The 14,232-nt window shown below is 44.7% G+C and overlaps 1 protein-coding gene and 1 long non-coding RNA gene across 5 annotated transcripts in view; one reads left to right on the top strand and one right to left on the bottom strand.

Annotated features, from left to right (window-relative positions):
- The window catches only part of LOC125761793 (uncharacterized), a 96,688-nt gene that overhangs the window by 2,335 nt on the left and 80,121 nt on the right, over nucleotides 1–14,232 (top strand). For 3 of the 4 annotated variants that reach the window (XM_049423293.1, XM_049423294.1, XM_049423289.1), the window contains one exon: nucleotides 13,874–14,019. The exons of the other annotated variant lie outside the window; for it this stretch is intronic. The gene's annotated coding sequence lies outside the window, so the exon portion shown is untranslated. The remainder of the gene's footprint in view (nucleotides 1–13,873; nucleotides 14,020–14,232) is intronic. 4 annotated transcript variants of the gene reach the window in all.
- Nucleotides 1–14,232, bottom strand: part of LOC125761831 (uncharacterized) — a 219,609-nt gene that overhangs the window by 132,524 nt on the left and 72,853 nt on the right. The window lies entirely within an intron of this gene.

Raw genomic sequence — 14,232 nt, 5'->3', positions numbered from 1 at the left:
TGGCCACAGTCTGGAGGATTTGCAAAAAAAAGAAATAATAATATAAAGAGGACAGAAGCGCTTTCGCGACCAAGCAAACCTCGGTGCTCGGTGGCGTTGCGTGTGTGCAGATTTGTTTCACTCCCGTTTAGAGGGGAACATCTTTTACACCATTCCCGGAAACCCGGACCGAATTGTTTCAAGGTTGAGACGGTTTTCCTTTTTTTTTGTTTTGTTTTAATAGCAATCGAGAATCTGCAATGAATGAAGGAAGAACCAATGGAAAGGTAACCGGAACTGAAGCTTACACTGAGTTTTAAATTTCACCCACAAGAGTCAACGAACGTTAGCAGGAAGGTGTGTGCGGCTTTAGGAGATTGATCATGCTCGAGGATCGCAAAACCTGTAAGAACAGTGCCGCCCAGGTTGTTTCGTGTAATAGTTAAATTGGTTGTAAATTAAGACCACGTTTGATGGTTCTCTAACAAATCTCGCTTCACATTGTTTCATTGCGTTTGTTTTACCTTTTTTTTTCTCTCCCATTCAACCTCATACTTGGTGTGCAATTTTGCTGTTCAATTCTCACTTTTTGATGGGAAAAGCAACAAACACTGCTAGCGGAACATCATTTTCGGTTCTCGGCTTCGTTGCGTTCTAATGGCCAGATGAAATTTGATGGCAGCATCGGTTTGTTTCATTCTCTCTCGGTGTGACGGGAAAGGGCCACAAAACCACCCGATGTTGAACATCGAAATAAAGTGTTATTACGACAAAATCATTACAGGTAGCTGGAATTAGAACGTGTAAAAGAATCGGATGGAGCTTGCCACAATTACGTTTCGTTCGTTGAGAAACTTTCCTTGCCTTTTGCCTATTAGTTGCATTTTTCTACGGCTGTTTCCGAATCATGTTTCTGTAGATAAACGCTTCGCGGGTACATTGTATCGTCATTAAAATGCCACCGGCCCAACAATCAGTGCTAAATGGCAGACTCTACCCGAGGGAAACAAAGCCAACAAAAAAAAACGTACAGGTGTACGCTAAATATTTTATTGTGATAAAATGCTAAAATCTTCCTCCTTATCCGAGCCAATGCTCGATTGTTTATGGTTTGTCTTTTGCTTGTGTCTTGTTTTTTTTTTGTTGCTCGTTGCTGCTGCTTGTTTTCCCCCGCTTAAAGGTTAGCTTTTCGTCCGAACCTGTCCAAAATTAACACGACACGTAGAACGAGCTACCTATTAGTGGCGTTAAAGCATTCGGTTTTAATTCATTCGTAGCCGGACCGTCGACATTTTGGGTCTGAATGTCACGGCAACTGACTGAAGGAGCTTAGGAATGTATTTTGGGGTGATTTTTTTTTTTGAACAATTGTTGATGATTTTTGTTAAACGATCAACGTCTGTAATGGGATTGATTAGACTGTGTTTAGAATATTTCATCATCAAGACAGTAAATATTTTCGTATTTTTATAAAGATGATCCTCGCTCTGTGGCGGCTAAAAAATCTCGAAATTATTAGTCTTTTATGTTATCTTTATTTTCTTCTTAAGCTTAATAAAAAAATGCCACATTCCGGAGAATAATCTTTTGGTGAAATACTTTTCACGATCACGAGCTGACGCACCATTTATCCGGGGGAGAAGCAACGATAACCCTTCTTGCTCTCTTACGGGTCAATGCACCCGTGGTAAGATGGGCATGCAATCGCGTTTGCTTCTTCCCTTCACATCCCAAGCTTCTCCGGTACAATCCGAAACGTCGAGTCTTTGGCTGAACTTCGTGCAATCTCAAACCTGCAAACAGCACAAACCGCCCCAGACGGCTGCACGGAACTAAATGCGATGGGCAAAACAAAAAAAAAGGTGGCGGCAGCAAATGGGAAAAGGGAATCTTTCTCAATTATAATATTTCGCGCTTCTTCTCCGTGTCTTGCTTTCGAACAAATTTTTGCCTTCGTTTTTTTTTGTTAAGGACTTGAACTCTTAATTTTCCAAATTCGATAATTACAACAAAAAAACTCCAACTCCTGCAACGGGAATCGCGTTGGTAACAATTCTCTTCGTGCCCGGAATTTTGCCTCCCTAATGATGATCGTTTCCCGCACCGTTCTCACCCCTGCCTCCCCAACGCAAAAGGTGATTGCGTTATGGTATCGGCATTGCGGTTTGCTTCGCCTGTAGTGCAAGGCCGATCGTACTGGGGTGCGTTGCGTTATGCGCGTTACTGCTTTGAAAAGCTCACCCCCGATGGTGTACCGTTCTGTTTTGCTTGCGTGTCTCTCGTTTAGCTCACGTGCCCTGATCTGATGGGGGCATTATTCTCCGGTGGTGGAGTGCATTCGGGATGAAGCGGATGAAGCGAACGGATGGTTTCTTGCACTGCCATCGCACAATTATTGTTGGTACGCGGGAAAAACACAAATTTCTTCCCCTCGGTCACGAAGCTTTCCGAACGGGCGAGAAAATTGTTCGCTGCAGCCACCGTCGCTCACTCAAGGTCGTTTGCGTTTGGTTGCGTGGAAACGAACTTGCGCTCCCTTTACTGTTCCCATCGTCTATCTGGGCGTGTACTGTTATATTAGGACGGTTTATTTTTTTTTTCTTCTTCCATGAGCTAGTGTTTTCCAACTCGCATTACTCAATACTGCCGGCGGATGTTTGATTAGTTGTCGAACGATAAAGTTTTTGAAGCACATATCCACCCCACAAAAACCCCGACCGACGTTTGGCATTTTTGGGAGGGGAGCGTAGCGTTCTTTTTCTTGTTAGTTAAAGTAATGTTTGAAAAAAAATCTCACAAATTCCTAGCTCCATTTGTTCGATGTTTGGAAAATGGTTTTCGAAAACCAATCCGTGGGTGTTGGATGGCCGTCAGCAGCAAAAATGCTAATTGGCTGTGATAGTGAGCAGCCGAACAACCTACACGCTGGGGTTGTGTATAGCTTACACTGCTGTCTCATTGCAACACAATGAACGTGGCTGCAGAACTTGTTTTCCGTGCGGTTTTAAGGGGTGAGTGTGTATCCAATCAAAAGCTTGAAAAAGAAGGTAATTTTTGGGGGGTTTTTTTTTAAAAAGAAAAACATCCTTATATATTCCATGATTAGCTTGCTTATATGAGAGTTTCCTTATTCCAGAGACAGTAAAAGAAAGTACTGAAAAATACTTAAAAATATGTTTTTATTAGGCTTTGCAGGGACGTGATAAAAAAACGTGATATACGGTATTCACTGGTGTTTTTCCAAAAAAAAGAAACATCAAGAAAATTTATTTCAAAATAACCTAACCTATGAGAAATACTACTAAATTGTGTAAATACTCTGCCAAAATATTTCTATTCTTTAACTCTAAATCCCTCTAAATTGTATGTGACTGTACCGTCGTAAAGCTCCACCAACGTCATTTTGCTGATAAACCATTTTAAACGTACAATTGCAGCGTTGTAAAACGCTCATTAAATGCTTTATTGTTACTTCCTGTGGATGTTGTTGCATAACGCGTAAACAAGAAACACTCACGACCGACCTTCGAGTACTACGAGTTCGGAGAAGGTCGTTAATGGAATCCAAGAAATCACACATACACACCCTTTTTGCTACAAGAAAGTAGTCGCCCCCACCCCTCCCATCATCCCCTGACTAGTCATAATGACTAGTCATGGCAACCCCTTCGTCACGGTGACATACGATGCTAACGACACTTAATTAAACAATTATATCTACTCACTGCTATAAATGTCACCCTTGCATTTGCGGTATTATTGAAAGGTTACAGTGATTATTTCTTCTTTTAATAAGAAAAAAAATATACATACAAAATGCTTTTAATGTTGCATAATATGTTTGCTTTCTTTAAAATGTATTAATTTTAATAAAAATGTCACAAAATTAGCTTGGCCATGATACTTATTGCTGGTCTAGTTTCACCACAACTGAGGCACAACAATAACAACCGATAATTTAAGTCCTCCTTTTCAGCGTTTTATTATCCGCCTCATCATCAACTGGGCTTTCGCGAAAAGAGGCGAATAAAGATGACGTTGTTTTGCTGTTAATGATAAGACAAACGATCATGCCATTTACATTCTACCGCTAGTTTCGATAGAATCTCACTTCATTATGAGCGCTCAAATGATCACCTTAAGCTATCCCCTATAAATATGTCATCAATGTGGGAATAGAATCAGAAACAAGATAGGGAAGGTAAAAAAACACGTGAAAACAACACAATCAGCCAGGTGAATCAATGATGGGAAGAAAAGAACCCGATCACTATCTTGCCACACTCTCCACCAGTAATGGAATGGTTCCGGGATGAGTTTGGCAAAAAAAAAAAATCACCACAACATCGTCACCGAAGCCGTTAGAATTTTTCGGACCTTGTCAGATTTTTGTGTTCTTCTTCTGCCAAGCACCTTTTAACCACCAACGGGGTATGTTGCGGAATGGTGTCGATCCCGTGTAGATCATGTTCGATTTGAGCCTATCGACCGTGACCGATTGTACTCCCAGGCTCCGGGTGCGTAGTTTATCGGCGATCGGCTCATTAATCTAAGAAATTTTGGATTTTCATGGGTTTGGGAACTAGAAGTTCACCTCCGACCCTTCCCCTCGCTCCCCTTCATCCTCTTAATGGACCTTGAAGCATATACCGCTTATCATATTCCACCACGAGACATGGGTTGGGAGCGATGAGATTATTAGAGTTTCCGGAAGAACTTTTTTTTTCGATAGTTTCATTTTACTTCGGCACCGCCCTTGCCCACATTGGAGAGATTCATCGAAAAATAAAGTTTCCCGTTAGGGGTTTACTGCACACCATTGGCGGACGTAATAAAGAAGTTTTTCTTTCTTGTTATGCTAACGCCCCTAACAGAACTCCACCAAACAAGTGTCTCTATTTAGGGTCGGAATGGTTAAGAACTTTTTTTTTCTTTTTCAAAATTCTCACAATAACGACCCTGGATTGCTAATATACGGGGCTTTTTTGCGATGGGACGATTTATGTTCGGTAATTTATTGCCATTACTTTTTTGGAACCGTCGGATCGTGCGCGATTCTTAGCCGCGATTCTAATGTCGAAGAAAATATGCAAGCGCCCAAAGAATGCAAATTTTCTAAAAACCGACTTCAATCGTTTGCCTTGGCGCAAACTCGCACCGGTTGAAGAAGAAGGTGAAACGGTTAGAAATTATTAATAATTTTTATTCCCTTTTTTCCTTCTCTGTGTTCCGCGTGCGCACATGCACATTCCGTGCGGTGTAGAAAGGTGTTCGACCCTTCGCGCGCCAAGACTTTGAGGCTGGAATCACCGTTATAGGGCTGCATCGGTCGTCCGCCGTCTGGCGGTGTGGCTGTGGTGGGTAGGTAACGGTGGTAGTTGTAAGAGACGTGTCTAGGTTAAGACTGACCCGCCTGATCACGTTCTTCTCCGGTCCTGGAACCCCATTCGGTCGTCTGGAACACCGGTTGGTTTGAGGCAGGTTTGGCTGGGAAACAGACTTCGTCCATTCGTGCGTTCACAGAGACGAAACATTAACGAAGGGCGTGGAATGTAGCGGCGTTGGTGTCGTTTACCTTGGGAGACGTATAGCGGAATGGTTGCTTCAGAGAAATTCTGAATCGAATGATAGTTTTTCGGAGAAGATCCGAAACCAAAATTAAGCTTATCTGTAGATGGAGTTGGGTTTCTGGATGGTGACGCTTATGACCCACAAAAGTAAAGTTGTGACCATTCTTGGAACGAACCAGACATGTACGACAAACTTAATGTCCCGAGACAGTCACCTTAAAATGTGCTCGATTAGTTCCCATTTAAGTAGACATTTTATGTCTCCCTTAAGAAAAAAAATCATCTTTTCTCTTTTCCCGAGCAGGTGAGTTCGTGCTATGTAGATGGGCCCAACTTTATTGACACAGTTCCAATAATACCGATGTAAATGTCGAAGGTATTTGTGTTATGACAGCATCGTGTGCAAAAAAAACCAACGTCAACTGGACCTCACTATCTGCCGATCTTTTGGTGCACAATTATCTCACAAAGTGAGAGGACCGCATGAAAGGATCCAGTGTGTGCTTACGAAAAGACTTTGAGTTTTGAGCAGCTTTGCGTGAAGGAAAAACTCTTCAGCGATCTTCTATCATTGTATCACTATCTTCGGTTAAAGATCGAACAAGGTCTCCACTGTCGTACACGGTCGCATTTCGTTCAACAAAACAACAAAATATCAAAACGCACGGCATCCAACCACAGCCACTTTCTGTGAGAGGGATGTCCAAGCTTATCGTACCGGCAGGTATTGCGCCAACACAGGAAGGTGACGCCACTCGAAAGCAAACCTTCACCCGAGGAAGCAATCCTCATCATCATCGCCGTCACTCTCATTTCCTGCCGCTGTGGTCGCACTGTCCGACCGAGCCACCGAACAAAAATGTGCCATTTAATGATGTGCTTGCATAATGGTTGAATATTTCGACCGAGTCGTGAATATTTCGTGACGGCGCCAACTGAAGCACCACTGCTTTTAGTGGCCGTTAGATTCGGAAAGGATTGTACCTTATTTTTAGTAGAGGAATCAGAAGGGGTTGAGAGATCGAGCGAATTTTTGATATTTTAAATACAATATTTCCAAAGAAAAGAACTTATACATATATAGCGACCACGGAGTCGCTACAGGGTGCTAGAATGATATGAGTTCACGCTGAGACAAACAGCCCTTATAAGCTGCATTGAAACATTTCCTGTTCGGTTATCTATTCGATGAATAAAACTACTTGTACCACGATATGTGCGACAACGTGCGAGATGTTTTCCCGCATCCCAAGACGGCGGTGTAGTAGGAACTACAGGTTTGGTACAGGTTTTAATCATTCCAATAGATATTCCCACAGTGTCTAAGATTAGAAAACGCTGACCATCGCGAAGGCTTCGTACATATTCTTCCATCGTGTTCATCTAACCATCGGGCGATCATTGTAGCTACTACAGCTCCTACCATGGACCTTCTTGTGATTGCAACATCTGCAACTCCACAAGACCGGCTTTTCCGTCCAGCAGGAACCAGGAACTACTGAAATCTCCCGCAGCGTTTCCCTTCGTTATGGTAGTCAGGTATTGGTTTGAACTTGCGAGATAACCTTGGCTCCGTTAAGTGACAACGGATGTACGCCGGTCACGGCTCGGTGGAAGAACAACGTTCTGAGCCTCTGATGATGCTGATACGCTCGTGGAATTCGCCATTTTCTCTGGTACATGAGGTCAGCCTTAAATCCATTGCCGGGTGACGTACTGGTAGATAACGTGACGTCTACACGAGAAACTTGTTTTTTAGAATGTAGCCACGTACATGGGGGTGGAGAAGAACTGGATGGGGAAGTCCGAATAATCAATATGCTATCATCTTACCTAAGCGTCCATTGCTGCGAAGCGGTATGAATAATGCTATCGGATTGTGGATATCTTGTATGATTCGTGGAATATCAATTGGTGTACATTAGTATAATGGCAAACCTTCCCATCACAATTTACTCATATCTGTTTGCTAACTTTTATACTGACGTCACCCTTTTCGGTGATTTTTAAGCATAATTCCTCGCAACTAAAGCTAGCTAGAATTCTTCAAACTTTTAAAAAGCTTGGAATGTACAAGATGATGGCAAGCATCAATCCACTAGTGGCACTAACTTTTACCTCTGCAAAATCATTCGATTGGTACGTTTCTCCCCTTCGGAAGTGACCCATTTCCGTACCATTCCGTACCACAATATGTTTTCCGGTCCGAAGGGTCTCACCTCGACTCGGGGCCAGTAGCAGCAGTAGCAGCAGCATTCCCGAAAATGTTTGTCCGCAATGAGGTCAGGCAATTATTTCGCTCTTGCTTTTTTCCACCCGGTTCGGTACAGACCCATTCCGGTTTGAACAATCGCCATACTATGAGGTCGATGAGATTTCCCTGCATGACTCTCTTCCTCCGTCTGTCCCCATACTGTCGTCCGTGTTCCTGTCCACCACCGGTGATGCCCGTTTTCGGAAACAATTCCTTTCAATCCTAATGGATGATTGTTGTTGTTGGGCAGCGTGGAGGAGGTCGCGAGCCAAGAGTTAAACGTGACGGAAATTGGGTGCGAGATAATAATGCTACTGCGAGTCTCGGGAACATTGGGGTGAGTTTGCGAAGACTCAAATGTGACTGTATTACGTTATGTGTGCGGAACAGTGAGGAAACGGCGAAAGGCGATAGAAAGAGGCGCCTGGCCGAATGGAGTGTACGGAACAGCTAAGATCAGCTGTGAACGCTACATTCTACATGCTTTCGTCACATTTGAAAGAGTTTCAGAGGTGACCTCCAATGCGCGGATCGCTCACGTACAATCGAACCTGTACATCTGCGTCTGGGTGTACTGGACTTGGACGGTTTTTCCAGCGTGCATGTTGCCTATTTGCTCAACAATAACTTTACAGTTACAAAGCTCTTCTTTCACACTGGTTTGGTGATGTGCGTTAACTTCCCAAGCACAATGCCATATGTGTAGGGCCGAGGGTTTTTCCCCCGCCGGTGTTCATCGCTTCGGGAAGGGAAATGGATCGCAAACTAGGTTGACCTACATCCGGCGAATGGATGTGACAACGCACAGACAATTTCACTGGATCGCACTTACGCAACCGTGGAAGCAGCAATAGCTCCAGATCGTTGGATAACTGGATGGCACGTTACAATTATCGGTATAAACGCTCCTTACCACTTATAGAAGCCATATCGGCATGAAAGAAGACAGTTTGCTGAGCACCGTGTAAACCCGATTAGCAATGTGTCACAAAGTGTTTTAGCGACAATCATCTTCACGAGTCCATGCGCACACCCACAAGCAATGTCGTGAGCTAACGCAAACGCTAATCAAACGTCAGAGATAAGCTCCGTTTTGTACGTGCAGGAATAATCTTGCAAGAACCGGAGCCACGACAACTCCCACGATCGGTTTCGTCGATCATCCAACGAACGCTCGCCCGTTGGAAGGTAATTCGTTGAACCGCACACGAGCATTTAGTGTATCCGCTGGAGGCTCCTGCAAGCTCTGGAAGGAGTTGCCGTACGCAAGAAGGGTGCGAGCAGAGCAATTAGCCAAACTGCAGCGCTAATTACTGACATTTCGCTATCGTAGCCCCCCCGCCGTACAAATGGACTCGGGCGCACTGCTTTATAAACTATGTGCTAATTTCTGATCACACGATTCGCACGTCCCTTCGTTGGAAAGAATGATTTGGTTCGCACGCTTCGCAGATATACCACCTTATGGGAAGAGGGTTGAGTAGGAATAAGTATTTAGCTGGAAGTGCCTCACCAGATTACCTTATCCGACACCTTCCAGGACCCGCCGGTAAGTTTCGCAAAAAAAAACGAGATCCATCAAATCTATATATACAGCAAGAGTGTTTGAAGTCGGTCAACTGGATGCTACGGCACAGACAGTGCCATGCATCTATTCTCCGTTCAAGGAAGACGTCTTCCGAATATCCACTTTCCACTTCGAAGCTATATCCCCTTGTACTGGACAAGCTCCCAAGACCGTGACAATCACATCGTGGTCTGTTCAATCGTATCTTCGATGGCTTCTTTCTCCCGGGAACAACAACCCTCGCCAGACAGTGGAGAAACCTTTTTGCGCGTGGCGTTGATACGAACGGCCGGCTGGGCCGTTCGTCTAACCGGTTGTTGAGGCCCCCAGTCCATGTACACGTGTACGCGCCTTAGTCTTTGGAACGTGCGAGAGCCTGGGATTGCTGGGAGTTCACTTAACTGTGCCACGTTAGCACCATCCAGCAGGTCCAGCAGAACACGAGAAGAAGGGTGGCATCGATTGCATAATGTCTCGTGTCTCCAACATCCAGCGGCCTTCCATGAGTGGTGTGTGTGTGTGTGCGCTTGCTTTTTTTCTGCTTCGCGTCATCAAGTTTTCGTATCTTGTCGCTCGCTGCTCCTCGAAGTTGGTAAGCTGTTACCGTTGCCGGTGCAAACCACTTCTCAAGGTTGTTTTGGTGCGGTGATGCAGCTGTCCAAAAGACCGTGGCTGTAGGTCCCCATCGTTCCGGCTGTCGTGTCCCTCTGTCTTGCGGTCGACAAAATGGTCTCTCCGGAGGCGGAGTGCGTAACAGAGTTCCGCGAACCGTCGAAGGGACCGTGAAGAGGCACAGTGAAAAAGGTGGTCTTGTCTCACGAGACACTGTAAAGTTTGCCAAGGGATTGATGGTGGTTAGTAATACCTTTTTTTTCGTCCCATCGTTGATTATATAGCAACTCCGTTGAATTTATTCGTTGCATTCGAAGGTTATTTTCTACATCTCGTACATACTAAGCGATCATCATTTACATGAAGGCTGCTTGAAGGTCTCCTTTGTGTATCACGTTCTAAGTACTCCAGAGATCCATTAGGTACAGAAATTAGCTTTCTGTCAATCGATGTCCGGACCCGTTCGCATCGATTGCTTTTTCCCATAAATGTATGATTTATGATGCTGACAGGTACAATATTTTGTGAAAAATAACCACACAAGAATCGTCGGTCGTGCATCTTCACCAGAGTTGAACACCATCTGGGATGAATGTAATGATATGGAACTCACCGCATTGCCTGCCATTACATTGACCATCCTATCAGGTTGATTAATGGGTTGTGCAGCGAGTGTCATTGTACGCATTCCAGTTTCAGTACTGCTACTCGTACCACCACCAACCGTTCAGAATCTTGCAATCATGTGAGAAACTCTCGAAAGCTGTTAGAAATGACTGTGACGTACGACAAATCTATATGTGTAGCGAAACCTATATATTATCATTACACATACACAATGATTAGCTGTGTATTATAGGTCGAACGGCAATTATTATGTCACCCGTGTGATACACTCCCGATAATCAACGTTGTCCTAATATTAACTATTGTCGTGAAAATTACATGCCCAACCTACCAACCTATACTTTTTTTTTGCCCGGTTCAATATCATCGCTACATCACCGTGTTGTCTATTACCACTTGTTAGCCGATGCTCTTTGAACTCCCAGCTCGTGCAGGACAATCTCCCGAGTAACATACATAACACTGGAACACTCCTCTTAGGCACTGGGATTGGTGTATCCCGATAATGTCATGTTCGGCCTCGTGTATATTATACAAACGATGGATACGAGTGATAGTATGAACCGAAAGCTTCAACTTCCTCAACTCCTCTCCCTACGTCTCGGAGTGTCTCTTTGCGTTCCATTTAGTTTTCAATTTGTTTTACTACATCGATCGATACAAAACGTCGCTGCTTTAATAAACTTATTAATTTCACTAATCTCCAGACGGGCGGACGTAGAGCAGTTCCATTAATCAGCGGCTCGTTGTGTACCTATTTTGGAGCACTGCTACAAATCCAGTGATCAATCTGGCGGTGATTTTAAAGCATATACGCCGGGAGGGAAATGTATGCATTGAGCCCACACATATACAAACATGGAATCTTCGAATCGTTCGAGCGATTGGTGTCGACGATACTTCCTACTCCAACGTCTGGTAAACGGGGGAAACTATTTGTAGGTCTTTCTCTATGCGTCTGCGTGTGTTTGTACAGTGCGGGCAAGCGAGAAGATTGATATCTTAATTACGATATCCAAGGCAATTCATGGTATCCAGACCCGCTGGATCCCGTACCACTGCAACTTGCCATTGGTTCTCGTAGCGACCCCGGTGCAGAATGTAATGTTGGTCTGTTGGTCGAACATTTTCCTTACAAGATCACTTTCAGCGATCGCGCTTTTCTATTGCTCGTTGATGCTCACTGGCAAAATACCTGCAGTGGGGCCCAGTGTAGCAAACGGGCGGAAAAGCAACGATAGACATGTGCTAATAAATATTCAAATTCAATTTCAAACCAAACCTACTGCTGGCTACCGGGCTAGCCGAGCCCCTCCGGCACTAACGGATAGTGGTTGGCTTTACATGCTAACTTGGCCAGAATTTGCCAATTCGAACGGTACCCTTACACTTATGCTAAAGTTTATTGGATCCTCTGCGGTGCTCAGATTACATCATCCTCTTACGGGTCCTTAAACCAGCACCGTCATGTTCGAAAAATTGTGTGTTGTTCGGTTTGGAACAAGAATCCACATCCCGGTACCACCATCAGCTCAACAAAGAGCGAAAGTACCGTAGGCTTAATATGTGTTTGTTGTTGGTACCCCGTGATGCTAAAAAAAAAGGAGTCCCAGTCCTACCCTTGCTCGCCGATGCCTGTCTCTCGGATATCGGCTAGATTTATAGACGAGTCCAATGGAAAGCCCGCGACCGCGAAGTGCTTCGGCGGGACCATGATCCCCCTGGGGTGGGAAGGAAACAACGGTCGACCGGTCGGCAGCGTTTTATGGACCAATTTGACTAAGTACTTTATTGCACTTTGGATCGCGGACCTATTATTCGTACCACCGACCCGCTCGAACCGTGCGTCAACTGAGGAGGCAATCTTGGTGGTACATAGCCGCATGCGAAACCTGCTCGATCTCCCGGGTCGATGGCAATAGAACGAGCTGGAAGAGCGCTTTACTTTACTCTGGAATTAATTACTGACGTTTAAGTGATTTTTATGGTCATATCGATTGTGCTCCACACAATATGCGGGTGACGACCTGTTTTGACTTGCATTTATTAGGCGTCGCGGGCTTAAAGTGGTCTATGAGTTGGAGGCGATTTTTTAATAGAGCAACTAGTGGAGATCCTTGCTTGATCGCTATTTCTCAGGTATGCCAATCGTTAACTCCCCAAGGTCTGTTATATCCAGAGATCCATTTCCACCCCATTCTTCGGCCATGCTGCAACGTCACACATTCCTACGTCTGTGTATAAATATTAAGAAAATGTGCACATGAAGCGCTACGACAAATATGTACCACATGATTCTGCTACCATTGGTATCGAGTTGCTTGAGTGGCTTGAAAAATACATCTGTTTTATCCAACCTCCCACAGTTTGTGGGAGTGAGCCGTACTACAGCCAATAGTTACCACCTTGTCCAGTATGGGGTGTAGGGTCTCCACATTGGGGAAGTGTTTTGCATGTCTAGCTGCACCAGTAATTAATGTTTCTCATTATCGACCAGTGTCGTAGTCACTGCTGTACTGTTTGCTACTGTTACTGTCACTACACGCTACACGTTCTGTCCATCCTCTCCCGGGCGTCCTCCCCAAGCGTAAGAACTGAACATTTGGCATCAGTTTGACACCTACACGGGGTCTCGCTCGCGTACTACACGCAGCATTCCCCTGCGGACGCCCTGGGGAGCGATACACATATGGGTAAATTGGTGACTTAATAAATGATTGCCAACTAGCGGATGATTTATGGAGCTTGCAAGACTTCACAACTGACCTATCCTAAACGCGATGCAAGCACACTCGGCTCCCTTGCACACCTTATTGAACCGTGTTCCGGAACCTCCTGTGTTTATGGTACGATCGACACGCAGTTTTGTTCTCTCACCCAGCGGGCATCCATCGAAGGTAGCGCCAATTAATGGTCACCATTTCTACCCATGTGCTGCCGGTAAAAGAACTGGAAGGTTATTGTGATTGTATGGTAATGCATTTTGGATCGTGCACCGGCGAATGGGGCCCTCGGGATACTGGTCCATTACGTCTGTAAGATGTAAATGTGATGGGATGAGTGATGCATCTCACCAAATGGCTGTTGAACCCTTTTTTCTTTTTACTCGAGCGAAAGCTTTCCATCTCATCTTTAGCCTTAGTTTACTTCGTCACTTTTTGCCTAACGATGCGTTTTCTCGTCCTTTCTCGTTTCACTCTCTTCGTGCTTCAGCTTGCTGTAAAGTTTGCATTATTTTTCACATTCATCTTTTTCTGTTTGCAGAACCGCAGACTCCATATCGCAAAGTGAATACAGACCCGTGAAACTTCTTGCGCGAGTTGTGATCTCTAAACGATCGACCGTCAACTGTGCGCAGCATCCACTCCTGTCCACTTCCCGCTACGGTCAATCCTCATCCTGTCTCTAAGGTCAGTCAGCAGTCTTGTGTTGTGCCCTCCGTTGCGAGAGTAAGAGACAAAACAGTAACAAAAAAAAACAAGCCCTCAACTCAAACTCTCACCTATCATCTTGCCAACAGTAGTAGCAACTGTAGGTGCTACAACACCGTCACTGCGCACTTTAATGCGTATGCGCGCGATTATCCACGGACCAATTTTCAACCCCTTTCCACCCTTTTTGGA

This window comes from Anopheles funestus, chromosome 2RL (genome assembly GCF_943734845.2).
Source record: "Anopheles funestus chromosome 2RL, idAnoFuneDA-416_04, whole genome shotgun sequence".
Classification (NCBI taxonomy): Eukaryota; Metazoa; Arthropoda; class Insecta; order Diptera; family Culicidae; genus Anopheles; species Anopheles funestus.
Note: the sequence above shows the minus strand (reverse complement) of the source record. Positions and strands in the feature narration are given on the sequence as shown.